Genomic DNA, 19,304 nt, shown 5'->3' on the forward strand with positions numbered 1-19,304 from the left:
ATTTCCGGCAGCCTGTCAAGAATAATCTTATGAGAGACTGTAATTAGGAGATTTAATAAATGGGATAAAAAAGACCACATTATCAAAACACACAGTTTAAAACTGGAGGACAAGAGATTCCTGAATTACTCTTTGTTCTTATTGGCATCGTATGACTGGAGGGAAGATGAGTTTGAAAAATGGAAACCTGTCCTTGTGCAAGGAGGTGGCCCAAATTACCTTGAGAACAATCCAAGCTCACATACCTACCTGCATGAAATTAAAGGAATGCAATAGATTGTATCACTTATGTTGAGAGCAAATGTCAAAAATACAAGAAGACAATGTCCAGAAGGAGAGATTGATCATTTGCTAACTGCTGGTATTACAAAGATCCTGGAGCTTCTTATAGGTAGAGCAAAATAATGAGGATAGCTAACATGTATAGAGTATCTTATTTAAAAAGTAGTTAAGGTGAGCTAAGAAAACTGAATATTGTGTTAAGCAAAAATGATACCACTGTAGAGACTGATGTGTCAATCCAATATGAAAACTTTCAGGCATAGGAAAGGAAAGTTAATTACTATAGTTAACTAATGCAGGAAATTGAATCTCACTTACTGTTCCACTATCACATTTTATTGTTTCATAATAGACTGAATGGGAATGCAGACACACTGTAATGATGTTGCCATATAGGATTTAGACCTCCAATTGCCATTCCCTTCCAACAAGAATGTCTGCCTCACTACAGTGATGCACACTTTAAAAATGTGCTGTGTTTTCTTGGATAACTACTTGCCTATCAAAAGTAACTCAACGAGCGCTAATTAATATGTTTATTAAAGCTATCAACATTTTATTTTAGGAATATTAGTTTATAATCAGAAAAGTAAAGTGCACATTTTTGGATTTATTATGAATATGTAATGCATGCAGTAGGAATATAGCATATGAGTATTCGGGCAGAATAGCTATTATTAAAAACACCTTATTGTACTTCAAAAATAGTTAAAACTCACTGAAAGCTAGAATTGATTTTAGAATTTTGCTTTTAGCTTTTAAAAATTCCAAGCTAATTATGATTTGTGTTAATATCTATTGGTGCACGTTTAGAATTATATAAAAATCTTAGTGTGGTTCTCATTTTTGAAATGCTAATTAAAGCTTACTCTGCAAAGGACAATTAATATTAGAAAATCCCGAAATGTGGTAAGTGTTAGGCAATGTTAAATTGCTACGGGAGTACTGGAGGATATCCTTTACCTATATATTATGTGATTAATGTTCAACTTAATATGCAGTTGCACTGCGCAACAATCACAGTGTTCTTGGAAGAAAGACCAATTTGATATTGATGGACAGCGATAATTACCCAGATTGAGCCCCCGCGTGGTCATACAAATAGCGAAATGCCTCGTCATTCAATTAGTGATGTGCATGAATTGATAATTGAAATGCTCACAATCCCTACTTATTATCTAGCAAAACCACAAGCAAGGGGATACGTTTGGCAAAATCAGCATGGAAAGAATCACTTGTTGAGTTTGACTACAGCCTGGCACTGTAAAGAGATATCAGAGGAATGGAATCAAAGGGTGGCCTTTGGGCCACTGGTGAAATACCACTACTCATCCTTTTTTCACTTACCTGGTGAGGCGAGGCTTGAAGTGTCCAGCACCATCTTGGGCTGGCCCGTTCCATGGAGTGGCAGGTGGGGTGCTCGACTGGGGTGGTACAACTTGCAAATGATAACTGAGGTGCCCTAATGTGAGCTCAGGGACGACAGGAATCTCCCACAGAACAGAAGGTCAAAATCTTACTTGATCTTAATTTTCAATATGAATACAGAGAGAAGGGAACATGGCGGCCAGTTAGCGGCAGGTCTCGAGTCGGCTGTTCTCCCGTCCGCCCGTCTGTCCGTCCGTCAGTTATTACATCGGAATCGATGCCTGCCTGCAGCTTAACCTGGGATTAATGTCGGAACACAAGCACCTCTTCTTTACTTAACTTTTGCTGAGTTTTTGGCCCGATTATTCCCCCGTTTCCCCTACCTTCGGCGGTGATTGCCGGGGGCTCAGTGTCTGCGCTTCCCCGCTCGGATGAGCTGATTCCTTGGGCTCGGATCTTTTCTGTTGTTGCCAGCTCACCGGGATCCGATTCCACCTTTCGGAGCCTCGCGAGAGCTGGCCTGGTCTTGGAGTTCCCGCTAGCGTCGATCCGGCGAGGCGGGGCGGCCGGCGGTTACACCGAAGTCGGGTTTGACTGAAGGCAAGGCGTGCCGGTGCCGGGGTGAGATTGCCGGCTGAGTTTGCCAGTTAAGGGGCTGAGTGGGGCATTGGTGAATTGTTTGGGGGATGGCTGATTGCAGCCTTTTAATTCCAGCATAAACCTTTTTCTCTCCCCGGTGTGCCTGCAACGTCACCAGCCTGAATGTGCGGGGGGACTGTAGCATCCTTTTCAAGGGCAGCAGGGGCACTAGCTGAAGGTCGGCGTGTGCAGAGATTTCAGTATTTTCAGTGCCTTGGTCATATGCTGGCAAGTCTTAGTGGGTCCCCCCTGAAAACAACCAGCCCTGCCACGAAAGATTGTAGCCCCCTTCTAACCTTCAGTCCTGCTTACACCCCTGAATATAGTTCTGAGCTTAAAGCAATAACAATCCCGGGGCTAATTAGACTTGGGGGGAACTCGGCCACATATATGGGTCAGTCAGACACTGCAGCTAGTTTAGGGACTTATTCTTCCCATCACCACATGGAGGTCGAAAGTCCGCACTTAGGACTGCAATTCGATCAGCCTGGAGGAGTAAAAGGGCAGTTAAGGAAAAACCTGTATAAGGGGTCACTGCCAGGGTTAAATACTACTGATCTGCTACCTGGAGGGTCCGGAGGATCTACCATCGAGTCCGCACAGGGTAGGAGGTATAAATTGAGATCAAGAAACTTTCTGGGGAAAGAGCTTCTTCTACAACCTCCTACACATCCATCACAATCAACACAACCGGTACAGCCCCCCCAGATCGCTGAGACCCTAATAAACAATTATTAATTTTTTTTTAAAAAATCAGGAAAAATAACCCCCGTGAAAGGTAGAAAAAAAGACAAAAATCAAAGCCTCCCAAAGATAACGCCTTCACTAAGGTCTTATTTTACATCTAAATCACAGATTAAAATGGACCACGTTAAACAGGCTATGACAGAGGGAGGTAATCTGTCGGCTTCAAGATCTGTTGTCCCACTCTCAAACAGATTTTCCATATTAAGCAAAAAGGATTCTGAGACTTGTGGGATGGAGGGGGTTAACCAAATTGAGGTAGAAGAGATAAGGGGTGCTTCTCCAGACGGAGGAGTATCTAGCCCTGAGGCTGCAGAGCAGAGCCCTGTTACGCTACAAGGAATGTTAAAACAGTTATCAGCAGAGATTGGCGCTTGCTTTTCCACCTCAGAGGCCAATCAGAGGAAGAAACAAGAGACCTGCTCTAGCCTAGAGGAAAATTTGATGGCATTAACACATCGGATGGAGGTGTTGGAAAACAAAGTGGGAGAAATGGACCTGGAGGTTAAGGACAATACACAGGAAGTGATGAGGCTTAAGGAGATGGAGCGGGATCTTGCTGACAGGCTGGAGAGACTTGAAAACACCTCGAGAAGGAACAATATAAGGATTTTAGACCTAAAAGAAGGACTGGAAGGTGATAATTTGAAAGCCTACATAATAGATATTTTGACTAAAGCATTCCCCCAGTTCGCCTCAGTACCAGTCTGGGAAACTGAAATCCAGCGGGTTCACAGAGATCCCTTCAAGCTGAACCCTACACGAAAGAAACCAAGGAAGATCCTTGTCTTTATTCAGTCCTACCTTTTGAAAGAACAACTTTTAGGGGCTGCTCTTAAACTTAAATCCATACAGGTTGGGGACGCCTCTTTCAGAATTCGGTCTGATATATCAAAGGTAACAGAGGACAGGAGATGGGAGCTAGAAAAACGGATGGATGTCTTAAGAGAGCATGGTGCGCAGGTGCAGCTGAGGTTCCCTGCCTTCTTGAAGGTTCTCTGGGCTAATAAAATGCATCATTTTAGGTTTCCAGAGGAAGTAGACGGTTTCCTGGCACAAATTAAAACCAGTTTGTAGTTTATAGGTGTTGACTTATGATTGAGAAAACTTGGCTTCAATGGTGACGTTTTTTTTTCTTTCTCTCACTTTTAGGACGGGAAAACTCTGACTCACAAGGCAATAAATATTGCCAATGGTTAGACAGGGAGGGTTCCCAGGGGAGGGGTGGGGGGGCACGGGGGGGAGGGGTGGGGTGGTGGGGTTCTGCACGGTTGTTGGTGGGGAGCATTGGGAAAACAAATGGTGTAATAATATACTCATGTGACATAATAACCTCCAGTAGTCAGAGTAGTGAGTGGGATCAGGCTAAAAATAGTGGGTAGTCTTCAGTATGGAACAAAACAGACTTTGGGGCTTTTAACCTGGAACGTTAATGGCTTGAGAGTTAGAAGAAGACAGCGTTTAGTTCTTCAGTATTTAAAAAACAGGTCAGCCAGTATTATTTTGATACAGGAAAATCATCTTATGTTATCAGAGTGTAAAACGCTGTTTGGAAGACTAGGATGGGTGGACAAGATTTTAGCCTCAGATCAGCTATGTTGTTCGAAAGGGGTTGCTATTATACTTAAATCTAACTCAGGGATAGACCTTATTAAATCCCGAGTGGATGACAGAGGACGTTGGGCTATTGCTGAGATTAAAATACAGGGCTGTAAATACACCTTAGTTTCCTTTTATGGTCCTAATGAGGATGACATGGGGCCTCTAAATAATCTCTGCCTTTCGCTGGCAGACTTCGAGTCGCCTCTGATAATGGGAGGAGATTTTAATGTACTTTTGGATAATAATTTAGATAGATCTTCCCCCAGGTACAGATTTCTGCACCACATGTTAAAGTCCATCTTATGTCCACTCTTTATTTAAACTTGAGCGATGTGTGGCGGGAAATAAAGGGCCAGAACAGGGAATATTCTTTTTATAGCAAAAAGAACTCACACTACTCCAGGCTTGAATACATATTTTTGGATCACTCTGAAATCGATAAAGTCAACCTAATCGAATATTTGCCTATCCTTATTTCTGACCATGGCGCTGTAGCCCTTATCTTAGATCTCCCCCAAGAATTCCCCTTGAGGAGATGGACTCTAAATAGGAGATTTTTTATTGCAGTCATCTACTCCAGGTTTTTTTGAAGCTTACAACAGTCTGCTTTTTAAAAGAGAATGTGGGGTCAACATCTTTGAATAATGTCTGGGACACCTTTAAGGCCTGGTTGAGGGGAACACTAAAGGGGGCAATATCGGGTTGGAATAAGGCAGAGAGGAAAGATCTGGCGGACTTAGAAGCTCAAATAAAAATAGCTGAAGGTGATTTAAAGTTTAGGACCCCTCTTGGCAAAGACTATGAAAACTTAGTGAAAAGGCTGGAAGAGCTGCAGTTACATTTTAGACTCAAGTCGGAAGAGATTCTGCTTCAAAAATGGGGAGTCAGCAAGATGAGAGAATTTAAGCAGGGGGAGAACTGTGGAAAAATATTAGCCATGAAGACTAGAATCGATAGGTCTCATAACTACATAAAAATATTAGAATAAATACACAAGTAATTGAGGCCAAAGATAAAATAGAGCAGGCTTTTGCACAGTTCTTCCAAGAGCTATATCAAGAGGAAGAAGTTGCTGCCAAGCTAGACATCGATAGATGGCTTATAGCTAAACATCTGCCGAAACTATCCGAGGATAATCAAGATTCTCTCAAATCAGAAATGGCAGTGAGTGAGATATTGACAGTACTGGATAAAAACTAAGAATGGTAAAGCTCCCGGTCCAGACTCAATTCCGACGGAGGTTTACTCTCTACTGAAGGAAGAGGTTGTCCCTGTCTGGTTGGTGTTATTTAATGATATCCTGGCTGGAAGATCTCCTATGCCAGCTTCCTGGAGTGGGGCTGTCATATCACTGATACTAAAACCTGGGAAAGACCCAATGCAGTGTCAATCATATCGGCCAATCTCGTTATCAAACGTTGATTATAAGATTTTTGCATGGATACTGAATACTCGGCTGTCTAAGATAGTAGGTTCAATTATACATGAAGATCAGAAAGATTTTCTCCCAGGTAGACAGATGTCGGAATTAGTATACACCCTAATAGGAGCAACAGACCTGGCAGTCTCACATGGTCAGCCTCTTTCTATTATTACTGTTGACGCTGCCAAAGCCTTTGATCGTGTGAGTTGGGTCTTTCTGGATAGGGCCTTGAAGGTTTTTGGGTTTGGTGAAGGGTTCAGAGAAGTGCTTAAAAAAAGATATCAGTCGTCCACAGCTCAGATCCTAGTGAATGGCAGTGGTCGTGGAACTAGGCAGGGCTGCCCACTATCTCCTATTCTTTTTGAAATATATATTGAACCTTTCGCCCAGAGCCTACGGCAGAATATGAAGATACTGCCCTTTGTAGTGAATGGGTTTGAAAGGAAAGTAGCCCTTTATGCAGACGACCTGGTTTTATTCTCCTCAAATGTTGAGGTTACCCTTTCAGAGCTCCTGGTTGAAGCTCAGCTCTTTGGGAAACTCTCAGGATATGAGATTAATGAAGATAAAACCGAGATCATGGCCTGGAATATCCCTGACCATAGGAACACTTTCCCAAAACAGCTTAGATATCTTGGAGTCATAATCACTCAAAATCCCGATAACATTCCAAAAGTGAATCTAGATAGGGTCTCTAAAGAGGTGGATGTCCTATTAAAAAGGTGGCAGAGTATCTCACTTTCTCATTTTGGAAAAGTTAACCTCATAAAAATGTGCACACTCCCAAAATACACCTACTTATTTAACAATATCCCGCTAGAATTTGCAAGGGCAGACCTGCTTAATATCCAGGGTAAGATCTCCTCCTTTATTTGGGCAAGTAAAGGAATCTGGCTCTCTTGGAAAAAACTGAGGCGCAAACTACAGAATGGAGGTATGGGTTTGCCGGATTTACAGTTATACTCATGGGCCTATCAACTGAAAAAATGCAGGATGTTATTGCAAACTCCGGACGACTCATTAATCGGGAACATGTTTAAAGCTATGCTAGCAGACATAGCGGAATCCGGGTTTATGTATAAATGTGGGTCTTCTAAATTTTTTAAGAAAATACGCTTGAAGACTTTGCATGCGGCGGCTAAGTTATGGTCGGTTTGTCGAGGCTGTTTGGGACTTCCTTACTATAGCGACTGAGCCCCGGTGTGGGATTCTCCTGGAACCCCAGAATGTCTATCAGATGCTTTAGCTCGCCCTTTGATTGAGGTCGGAGTTATGCATTGTACAGATATCGTATTGGGTAGTGAATGTCACCCTTGGGAATACTGGAACAACATCACTGGAGAAACCCTTTCTAGGTTTAAATTCTACCAGATCTCCTCGTGGTGTAAGGCACAAAGCTGGCCATCTCCCGTTGAGCTCTCAATGGAAAGTGACTTACAAAACCCCACACTGAGGAAAAAAGAAGTGGCTCCATGGTACAATTATCTTCTCTCTGCAGCAGATAGTAAGATGAAGAAGCCAAATCAAGGGGCATATTAGCAAGGGCCGGCGATATAATTATCGCCGCTTTAGCGTCCGTTTTTGGGCGAAAAGCGGCGATAATTATATCGCAATATCATCAAGGACACGCTAGCGCATGTTTCCTCGATGTAGAACCCGTTTTTTCACCGCCTCGCATCGCTAATGAGATGCAAAAGAGGCGTGGCTGTGAAAACAACACATGTTAATATCGTGAAGGAAGCTTCGCGATATTAACAAGGAGGTGCAGCGATAAAAAAAATCGCGCTACCCCAGCCTTAACTCAGGAATTTAACACCTGTTAAATTCCTGACTAAGGCATACTTTTAATGGGATATGGATTATGCTGATAGGACCACAGGGTCCTATCAGCAATGTTATCGCTGTTTTCAACGGAACATCGCTGGAAAACCATGGCCCCAAGTTTGGGAAAAATACTTGCCGAGCGAGGAGCTGGATGAGATATGGCAAGTATCTATAGATACTCTTTACCCGTTAATAAAATCTGCTGCACTCAGGAAGAACCACTTTTTTACAATCCACAGGCTATATTGGTCCCCTCTTAAAATGTCAAGAATAAAAGGCGGTGGAGAAGCGAGATGTCTCAGGTGTGGCACTTCGAACGCAGATGACATCCATATATTTGCTTCCTGTCCCAAGCTCCATGAATTTTGGGGAAGAGTGGGTAAGACCATCGAAAGAGTGCTGGGTTTTGCTGTGGAGGTAAGCCCAACATTAATATTTTTCAGTGTAGTAACTAAAGTTGGGGGTGTACATATCTTAAATGGGGTACAACAGAAGTTACTATTTTCCTTGATACTCCTGGCCAGCAGAGAGATATGTAAGCTGTGGCGTCAGGAGATTCCTCCTTCATGGAGTGCTTGGTGGAACTCTGTTAGATATTTTAGAGCTCTAGACCAGAGAGTAAATACACACAGAGAGAGACCGGATATTGGGTAATTTTGGAACTTGTTAGATATTGTACATACTGATTAGATAGAATACATTAAGGATATGGTTTGGCTCCAATGATTAAAACCTCTGGGTCAGCTCAGGTTGAGTATTTCGGGTGGTACCCGAAAAGGAAAAATACCAGCTGAGACTGTAATCCACCAAGCTATTAGCAACAGAGGCGGATTAGGTCGAGAGGTTGCTATAGCTAGGGAGGTCATATAAGGAAAAACAAAAAAAAATATGAATACAGAGAGTGAAAGTGGGGGTCTCATGATCCTTCTAACCTTTTTTCAAGCACAAGGTGTCAGATAAGTTACTGCAGGGGTAACTGGCTTGTGTGGGCAAGGTATCCAGACCGACCTAACTTTTCGATCCACTATGATTGTGAAGCAGAATTCACTAAGTGTTCAATTGTTTGTCCACTAACATATTGCCGGGTCTGGTGGCTTAGTAGGCTAATGCTTCCACTGTAGGGGCCTGTGTTTGACTTCATGGTCACAGGTTTTAATCCAGGTGGGTCAACTCAGCATTTCATCCCTCTGAGGTTGATAAAATGAGTATCATTGAGTTGGGATATCAATGACCATCTGTTATTCAGCACCAAGATGCCCTTCTGGGTATACATGATCTTTACAAATACACGTTATGTTATGTCAATATGGATTGTGAGCTGGGTTCCTCTGTCTTGAGACAGGTTAGTTTTACCCTACTGATGATGTGTTGTTGCGATAGTAATCCAGTTTAGTATGAGCTGATTTGCAGGTTCAGGCATTTGGTGGTTGTGCTCCTTTGAGAAACCCTTGTGATATTTACTCAAGCGGGCCGATAGATTATTCTTTCTTCACTGAAAGTAGGGAATATTCCTTGTTGTTCTTTTCTCCTTTCAAGCCATGAACTGACCAGGATGGGTTTTACAATCAACAGACTTTGGTACCATTACTAGGTACCCTTTAACCAATCCTTAGCTGTCCTTTGTGTCCCAGGCCTTCTTTTCTTACAGTGCCGTGTCACCCAAACTGTAAATCTTGTCAAGTGGCTGTGGAGTTCACACAAAGAACAGTCTGCTAAATCCAAATGGCAACTCCCTCTCTTACAGAACTACAGTACTGCCAGGCTAGTGAACTCATACTTGGTTACTGGTTCAACCCAATTGCACTACAAAGTAATTCTTACTTCCTTGAGAATAAGAGGCAAGGTACCTTACATGTGAAATATGAACAGAAATTCGCACATGGCCTGGCAAAGGCACAGGCTGGAAAATGTTCACCTTATTTTTTTTCTCTCGTCCAAGAAGCATTTAAATACTCAGACGGTAGGTGGGTTCCTGGGAGGTCAATCTACACATGTTATTGAAATGTTCTCCCCTGAGGTGAGTCTAATCCCTTTCATCACTCCTAGTTGTATAGGGTGGTAAACGATACACTTCACGTAACATTGTAATGGGTTGAGAAAATTTAAATCTGTTTTTGACTAGAGGCGTTTGACTGAAAATGTACAGACCTTTCACAAGTTTGTCAGTGCCGTCTACTATGGCGGATAAATTACTTAGCCATCAATAAAACTGGAGAGATCAACCTGGCTGCAGGCTCTGTACTCCTACAAGCATCTTATAATAACAATGTTTGACATCTTCCAGTGTCAGTCTGGTGACATAACACAATGTCACAAATTGACAAGGGATATCCTGGAGGGAAGGGAAGTACCAGAGTACAAAGTAGCTGAAGCCAGGTCAGAAGGGATTTCTTACACCTGGTTACAGGCAATCACTGATATGACTCATAAGGGTGTCACGGTTAATAAACACAGGTGACAGAGTATTCAGGGCAGAGATCTTTCTCATTTCCCTTTGACTCATGTTATTCATAAACCCCTTTCCGTATCTAAAACCATTAATGTCTGCTTGTTCCTTTGATGTACCTCCCTCCCACATCTCTAATCATTTTCATTGATTGCATTTCTGACCTGCTGAGTTGGGTTAGCAGTCACACAAAACTATCTCAATCTTAAGAAATGTAATATCTTGAGAGCCCAACCAAATGTTCTAGAAATGGAATTAATACTGAATCTTGTGAAAGCCATCCATTTATTGTGACCAGATAGACACTGACATCTCTGATACAAAGGGTCACACCTCAGACCAATAGTCCTCTTTGGCGGCAAACCACTTTCTAAATCCCATCACACTGCATCACTCTATTAGTAGCGATTGCACCAATTTAACTTAGCTTGGAAATAAACTTGAAGTAAGCCAGTGGCAAAAGATTATGTCAAAACTATTTTAGAAATATTTTGTGCCACCCTTTGATGCCACTTTATCAGCTATCTTTCAGGCAGGATATTGTAGGTGTCTGCAGCAAAATTAGTACATTGAAGATACCTTTGATGTTAGTGTGTTATGATTCAATACAGAAAAAAGCCTACTATGCTAAACATATTAGGTAAGCATGTCTTTCGCAAATGGAGCTCTACAACATCTTTTAAGCTGTTACTGCACCTTCTAGTCTCTGTTCAAAGATGGTAGCAACCCATGATCTGAGTGGCAATCTAGCCTTACTTGTTATTTAAAAATTGATCTGATGTATGGCAATTCTGCTTCAAAAAGCTCTTGTCTGCCATCAATACGACTGTACAATCTTCCGCATTGTGGCCCCTGTTAGTGCAAGTGAAGCCTTTAGTTGACACGTTTTCACAATGATTGTCAGTGCCAGATATTGGTTTCATGGTAAAATGTGCAATAAAGAAGATTTTCTTTATACAGTCCTTTACAAAGACATAACTAAAGGGTAAGCCCTCAATTATACTAAAAGATCACTTGCTATTTTTCTATTGAAGAAATAGGCTCTCAATATGCCTTTCGAACTTTCATGTCTTGACAAAATACCTGTGAGGGTAGTTACTGGGCAATTAAGCAATTCATTTATGATAATATTGTTCTGGCCCGTCTCAAGGTGTGACACAGGCCACGTACAGGCACCCGAAATCTGAGAATGTCTCTTATGGATGATGTGCCAATGGACATATTACAAGAGGATACCTAGTTGTCCCAGTCCTCTCCAAGGTTGTCACCAAATCAACCACTCAATCCTTATCCACGATTTTTTAGGCCCGGCTTGAAAGTGCAGCTGTCTGCATACCTATTATAAATAATCCTTTAAAATATACACAAAGTGGGCTTTGACCCCATCCAAAGGGATATTTCTCTTTCACCTCTTGCTATTGCTAGTTTGGTGTATCAGTCCACCTCATTTTTAGTGCTTTCAGCAGTGCACCTCCAAAGTAAACCAAATCATCACACATTACATTTCCTTTCTCATGGATGCATTGTTAACAGAAAGCAAGTGTTTGTTTTATTTCTTCAGTGTAGCAGGATTTTTTTAAATGTTTTAGTCCGGACTCAAAATGTAAACCAGGCCTATTGTCTTTGTCAATGCTTGTGTTGCGTTTTTATCAGATCCACAGTTTTTGATTGATTTCAGTCTTTTCTTGCTAAATATCTCTGGCTTCAATTCAGTTTACTTCTCATACATGGCCTCTTTTACATGTCTGTCATCCTGGCTAATCTGTGTCATCCCTTTGAGGCTCTGCATTGTCACCTAGTTTGTTTGCTATCTACTCACACCATATGGCTGCCCTCCTTTGTTCTTTTGATAATTCTATATATTTCCCATCTGACTCTCACCTTCTGCAGATGCAGCTTTATCTGTGACGTGGTCAGTGCCAATGTGCTTAGACGAAACCCTTGAAAACAAAGATTCTCATCACTGATCGCGATATTTTTTATTGAACCAGTAGATCTGGCATGTGACTGCAGCCAGCTAAAAACCTTTGAACATGAGAGCTGCAGCCATGTCAGGATTTCATGATATCACTTGAGCCCATATTACGAGCGAATCCTTCATTTGGATTCAATCAGTATCAGGCGTTAGCGACTGAATAGGGATTAGGAACAATAAGGGATTAAAACATTGCTGATATTTTCAACCATGAACATTTCAGCTGCGAAAAGAAGGCCAGAAGTGCTGGTCGCAGAAGGAGCCAAAAATCGACAATAAGGTGTGGCAGTGGTGCTGCAAACATGTCCCGAGGTTAGCCAGTCTCTTCACTGGCCAGTGGCTTAGGGTTTTAGGTATTCAGAGTATCACTGAAAGAAAAGTCTACAGAAAGCCATAACCTTTCAGTGGAAGAGCGATCACCTCTCCAGCTCCGCTCTTATTGCTACTCACCTCAAAATCTTTAAAGAATGGAGTGCAGTGGTAGATTTAAACCTATATATATATATATATTTGATTGCGCCGGATTGTATCATAAAATCTCACTAAGAATCCTCGGCCGACTGGACCTTTATTACCTGCTGAAAAGTGTAAAGGGGAGAAAACCAATACATTCAAAACTAAACAGTAAGGATCAATCAACTTAGACTCGAAAAGGATCACTGACTCCATCTTCAAATTTTAGGGGTTTTATTACAAAGCCAAAAATAACTGAAAATACAAGCACCTCATGACGAGGTTAAAGAAATACATGGACACTAATAACAAAGTTCATCCTACGCACCAACCTGATCCGGTGAAGAATAAAAAGAATAAGCAACTCCAGAAATATTAAACAAGCAATAACTGCTCCAACATCTAAATTAGTCTTCATTAGTTGCTGCAAAAGAAATCCATTAATCTGTCCCTACACTATCACTAAGGTGACATCCCTACTTAGCATTTCCCAGGCAAGATCAAGAAAAGGTGTCAGGTTGTGAAGACTTCCTAAGACTTCCTAAGACTCACGTTGTAAGGGTCAGTAGCCAAAACCACAGAGTTCGTTCTAAGTCTCCCTCCTCAGTATCAATCATTTCCTTCTACCCTCTAACGGCTCTCTGCTAGCATCTGCTCACTCCTCCCTCGGGACACTGTCCCTAATACAAAATCCACAGTTGATATGACACGCCTCTGAACACCTCCTCTGGCCAGGCACCTCTCGTAGGTAATTTTCCACCAAAACTTGTACTTCGTCCAGAAACGGTTGAAGTGTCCTTGGGTCTCAGGCTCCTTCAGCACAGAAAGTATCAGCTCCCAATTATCGGCATTCCAGGATACACTGTTGCAGCTCTCCTCCATACCTAACTCCTAAAACAAAAGCATTAGTCTTACTAACGAAGACGGTGTCCTTGCACCTGCAACAGAAGCATGAGAACAGAACAACCTTGCACGCACATGAATTTTGCTGACTACATCCAAATGAGAGCTTTACCAGGGAAAATAGATTTCGGGCCTACATAATTCAGCTAACATAAGAAACGAATAGGCCTTTCATAGCAAAACGTGAACATTCCTCTTAGGCCTTTACACATCACAAATTACACATTAATAAACGTTGAATTTGCAAGCACAATATTTCATCACATTTAAAGCACAATTAATCATTTATACATGTGCAGACTTTACTACGGTGCACGTTTAAATCTAATGCATTACATTACACATGAGCTACCTTATTAAGCATTTGCAATAAACATCGAGGATTACATAATTCTAATTAAATGCCACTTTACTTTCTAGAATGGCACGAAAAGTTTTCTATCATTACACTTACACATTTCGTTATTACCCCACGTTTCTAACAACAACCTTTTAATACAACACAAGAATATATGCGGGTGTGGACTATCCATGATTATGATGCACCCCTACAATTTTCAGAATCATGACGCTCTATCATAATGTATTATGGAACTTGTAGAGAGTGTATTCTCTCTTTAAATGGCTTCTTGATGCTGGGAAATCTAAAGAAACCACTTCAAATTGAACTCAGGCATACAGACTTAGGAATCACGTTGTAATCTCTTTGTTTCACAGCTCCCAGCATGGCAGTCTCTTTTAAAAACTGATTGTAACACAACCCATGGAGTGGTGTGGCTCACTGGTTAGAGGCGGCAGACCCGGAAACAGAGGTCGGTCAGGGACCAGGGTTCGATTCCCGACGCGGCAGGGTCTTGGGCCAAGGTCAGCGGACTCGATAATTCTTGCATCGGAGCCTACTCTAACCATGGATCCCACTCAGCAACTCTGGGCAATAGCTTGCTTAATCTCCACTAACGGCCCCATCAGCGCTGGGGATGCTTGGTCTTCACCTTGGAGATGCCCAGTAGGGACCATCTCACAGGGAAAGCCAGGATGGGTTCCCCAGCGGTATACAGCGCCGGGACGCCCCTTTGCTTGGGCAGCTGTGCGCTTTACAAGTATACAACATTTAACATTTAACATCTCTAAGTATAGCAGGTTGTGCCCCAGTGTCTGTTGAACTAGGAGGGACAACCAGAGGAGCTGGAATTACTTGGGGTAGAGAAACTACCCCTGTGGTTACTTGCAGTCCATCTTGGTTGATTGATGTTTGTCTAGAAACATTCTTAATGGGGTCATTTCCATTGGTGGCATTAACCCGCGAATCAACTCTAGTTTGGGATGAGGCAAAGGCTAATTCCAGGCAAGAAAGCCTATTGTCAATACAATCAAGTCTGTCCTGGATCGGTGAAACAGATTTTTTAATACCGTTTCCAGTCTATGCCAAAATTCCTCTCCCGGGCCCAAGGAGGAGGTCAGATCTTCATATGGATCCCCTCCCTGGTCTCGGTCGACTGAGGCTACGGGCACAGCTAGATTGTTATTAGGAGGGCCAAGTTTACGGTGTTTAGGCAACTTTCCTTTTCCTTTTTTCACCCCCGTTTCCTTTTAGGACATGTGCTCTTCAATGCGGGGGCAGATGATGGTTTAGTAACAGAAGAAGATCTAGTTCTAACTGGAGACAAAAAAAATAGATGGGACTAGTGAATTAATACTGTTAGGTTGGCATAAGGTCTTTCGGTTAGACAAGCCTTCTTCCTCAGAGATTGGATGGCACCTTTGCCTAGTTTCAAGCCTTTTCTCTAGCGGGGCTCATAAACTCCTGCTACCCATCATAGGACCTTCGGATATACAAGGTGACGTTGCATGCGCAGGGCTAGGAGACTTAGCAAGGATAAATGCTCCCAAGGAAGATCGCTTTTCAGCCGCTATATCCAGAGACAATCTCTTTTCAGTAAGCTCAATTTCATGGGCTAATAATGTTGATGCTCTAATAATAAAATTATCTTGAGTCCCAGCCACTGATCCCTCAAAAGAGGGCCTATGGCCAGTTTTCCCCGACAATGAAATCATAATTAAACAGGTAAAAACATATAACCCAATTCCAGTATATTTACAAATCTAAACAAATAATAATACTTGTATCTATCCCTAATGGGTGTTGAAAGGGAATGGGCCCGTCCCGTCCTCTACCGTACTCGAACGGGCTCAAACGGGCCCGCCCTTGGCCCGGGCTTCCCCCGGCGTCCGCCCGCGCGCGTCCCGCGATACGCGTTCTAGGCTGGGTTATATACAGAGAAAGGGAGGGCCTCGGGAAGAGTCCGCAGTTGTGCGGGCCCCCGGGCTGCTGGTCCTCGCGGTCCTGAGTCCGGAGTCAATTCAGGGAAGTAGCAAAAGGTCCTGTGAAGCAACAAACACCGCTACGAGCGGCTCCCGCGAAGCGGGGGCTGCGAGCAGTGATATACACCTGGCAGCGATGGGAGGGCCTCGGGAAGAGTCCGCAGCTGTGCGCGCCCCTCGGGCTGCCGGTCCTCGCAGTCCCGAGTCCGGAGTCAATTCAGGGAAGTAGCAAAAGGTCCTGTGAAGCAACAAACACCACTACGAGCGGCTCCCGCGAAGCGGGGGCCGCGAGCAGTGATATACACCTGGCAGGGATGGGAGGGCCTCGGGAAGAGTCCGCAGCTGTGCGCGCCCCTCGGGCTGCTGGTCCTCGCAGTCCCAAGTCCGGAGTCAATTCAGGGAAGTAGCAAAAGGTCCTGTGAAGCAACAAACACCGCTACGAGCGGCACACCAAGTCAATCAGACCTGTTCTCCTGATACCCAGAATTACTAAATGCTTTGTTCTAAAAACCTAAGCTCCCTAAAAGCTGTGCTGCTCATTATAGCCAGACTAATTAAGCTCTTGAGCATTACTTAAAAGACACATACTTTAAACTCTTGCTGGAACTAGAATTTGCTCCCAAAACACACACCCATATTCATTCATCCAGTTTTGTTCTTCATAAGCCATAGACTCACTCACTAAGATTCTGCATTTGCTAATATCCAAATAGTAGCCTCCTAATGCACTAATATATTTTCCACACTGCAGGAGGTGCTAGTAGGAGGTGATCGTAGTGCTGTGGGGGCTGCTCGGGTGGTGGACGTTAGCATCGGGAACGTGACAGGTTAGCTCAGGTGTACGTGTTTCAAGTGCGTGTGGGGGAATGGTGGCGCCTTAAGTACGGTAATCTGTATCATGCCAGTGAAATATTTACAGTGCACGCAGGGTAGGGTTGATTAGCCCCTCAGATATTTAGCCCTGGTCGAGTGGAGTCCCATCTGTCACTTCGCCCATCTCACCTCCTCGCCCTTTGCCTTCTTCCTCTCCGTCCTCTAATTCACACCGTTCAGAATCGGTGTCCCCTTCTGGGTGTTCCCAGTTCTCCTGGACCTCCGCCCACAGTCCTGCCATACGACATCTCTGAACACCGAAGGTATCCTCCTTTCGAAGTATACTTTCTTTAGCCCTAGCCATGTGGTGACGTCTCTTGCCCATGCTTCCACTGCTGGTCCTGTCTTTGACTTCCACGCAAGTACAATCTTTCGCCTGGCTAACACGATAGCCAGACCCAAATATTAGTGCTAACTTTGCACACTTTGGGTCTGGGAAATCCCCCCACGAGGCAGGTTTCCATTGTGCAGGGAAGGGAGTGCAGCAGAGCCGAATGGAGGTGAAGCGATACTGCAGTCAAATAATTCTAAAGCATAGGCACCCCCACGTCATGTGACTAAAATCTGAGTCGACTAAGTGGCATCAGGGGTACTCCCGGAATTCTCCACCATAAATAATCTGTTGCCTGTGCGGGGTGAGGTAGTTCATGTGTAGGAAATTGAATTATATATATTTCAGTCTTGTGTTGCGGGAGATTTTCTTGGGTAGGCTAGCATCCTGTCCCATTCCCTGTCAGTGACCATGCAGCCCAAAATGCCATCCCATCTAGGCTAAGTGCCACCAATGGTCTCTGTCCCATTTCAATCAATGACCAGTAACCTCTCTGGGTATGGATATGTATGTATTTTTTATTTATGATTTCTTTTTGATTACATGACATTGGGGAGAAAACTGAAGCTGCCTCTAAACCAGTGTTAAAAAAGACATGAGGTATATTGTCATTTGAGACTCTAGATGTTGGCCTTCGGTGATTCATGCATCCCATGTGAGATTAGGGCATGAAATCGTTTGACACACCATATTTAGAGCTGTCATTTACATGTCACAGGTCAAGTAACAAATAGAGAATCTGTGAGGAAGTATTAGAGAGATTTTCTGGTGTGGGTTCATTCTCTGTGTCTGTTCTTTTTAGGTCTTGCCTAGGCAGCGCATGCGCTGTCTCTTCGAGACATGCTGTATCTACAATGTGGGCTTTGAACACCTCTCATCTTTTTGATTGTTTCCTGGTAGTGACCACGCCTGCTTTTTTTTGGTGAATTGCTTAATTAGTCTCTCCTTTTGGCGTTTTGGAACTTCCCATGGAGACTATCACTGTTACATGTGTTCTTGATGTTTTTGTTATTTATGGTACTTTGTGTGAACTATTTTTTTTATTTGCCTCTGCTTGTTTTATTGGATTGTAGTGATAAGTGTTCGTGTTTTGTTTACTTCTTGTGCCGGGTTGATAAAAGAAATGTTCACAACCGCTTCATTTGCCTTGTTTCAACTTTCTTCACAGATGCCAAGATTTCTTGTTTATTTTGGGCAAAATGTTGATAAGTATTTGTGTTTTGTTTTTACCTTGATTCCCGTTGTAATTTATTTTTTTAACAATAAATATAAGGGGTAGTTGATGTCGAGACCTTCACTGATGGCATGATATTTGGTCAAATACACATGGCTTTCATGTTTTTTAAATATTTTCAATCAATACATGGGGAGAGCCGATGCAGAGATCCCGCCCATTGGTGAGAGAAAGGGCAAGCTGGCAGCTGCGAGATGTGTAGAAGGACACATTTGTGGGGGCGGCTTGACGTCTCTGTACTCCACATTTTACCTCTCGATGTATAGCATGATTGTGAACACACTTGGGTTGGGGCCCTTTTGGGGGTGAACTAAATTGCAGTTTTGTGACATCCAAACTTAATTAAGGTCACAAAGTCTGGGCATTGTGTAATTCATGGCCTGGTAACAAATGCAGTGGTGTCTGGGTAAAGGCGGTCCACATCGTAGAGGTGCTTTGCTTGGGACTTGCTGCCTTCCGGTCAAGAATGTATTTGCTGATTTCAGGGTCTGAACGTCTAATCTAAGTGACTTAATTAAGGTATGCTAGCTGTGCAGTAATTAACACTTCTTCCAAACACGCTCCACTGATGACATGAACACCAGTTACATTATACAAGTACACATTCATTTTTTATTTTTAGGGACGGGAGATTAAGCAATTTGCCCAGATCACCAGATGTTGACCCTACGCTGAAACTCGAGCCTTGTCACCCCGTTACAAAGTTGGCACCTCTGGCAGTTACGCCGCATCCTCTTCCCTTGTTCCAGTTGGGCTACCTGCTCAGCTGCTGTGATTGATATTCCAGTCTTTATCCCACTGCTCCTCCAGGAGCAATAAGAGCAGGTGCGATGGCTCATGACTGAAAACTTCCATATGCAATAGTGCACACTAGAAAGCGACCTG

This window comes from Triturus cristatus, chromosome 2_1, assembly GCF_964204655.1.
Source record: "Triturus cristatus chromosome 2_1, aTriCri1.1, whole genome shotgun sequence".
Classification (NCBI taxonomy): domain Eukaryota; kingdom Metazoa; phylum Chordata; class Amphibia; order Caudata; family Salamandridae; genus Triturus; species Triturus cristatus.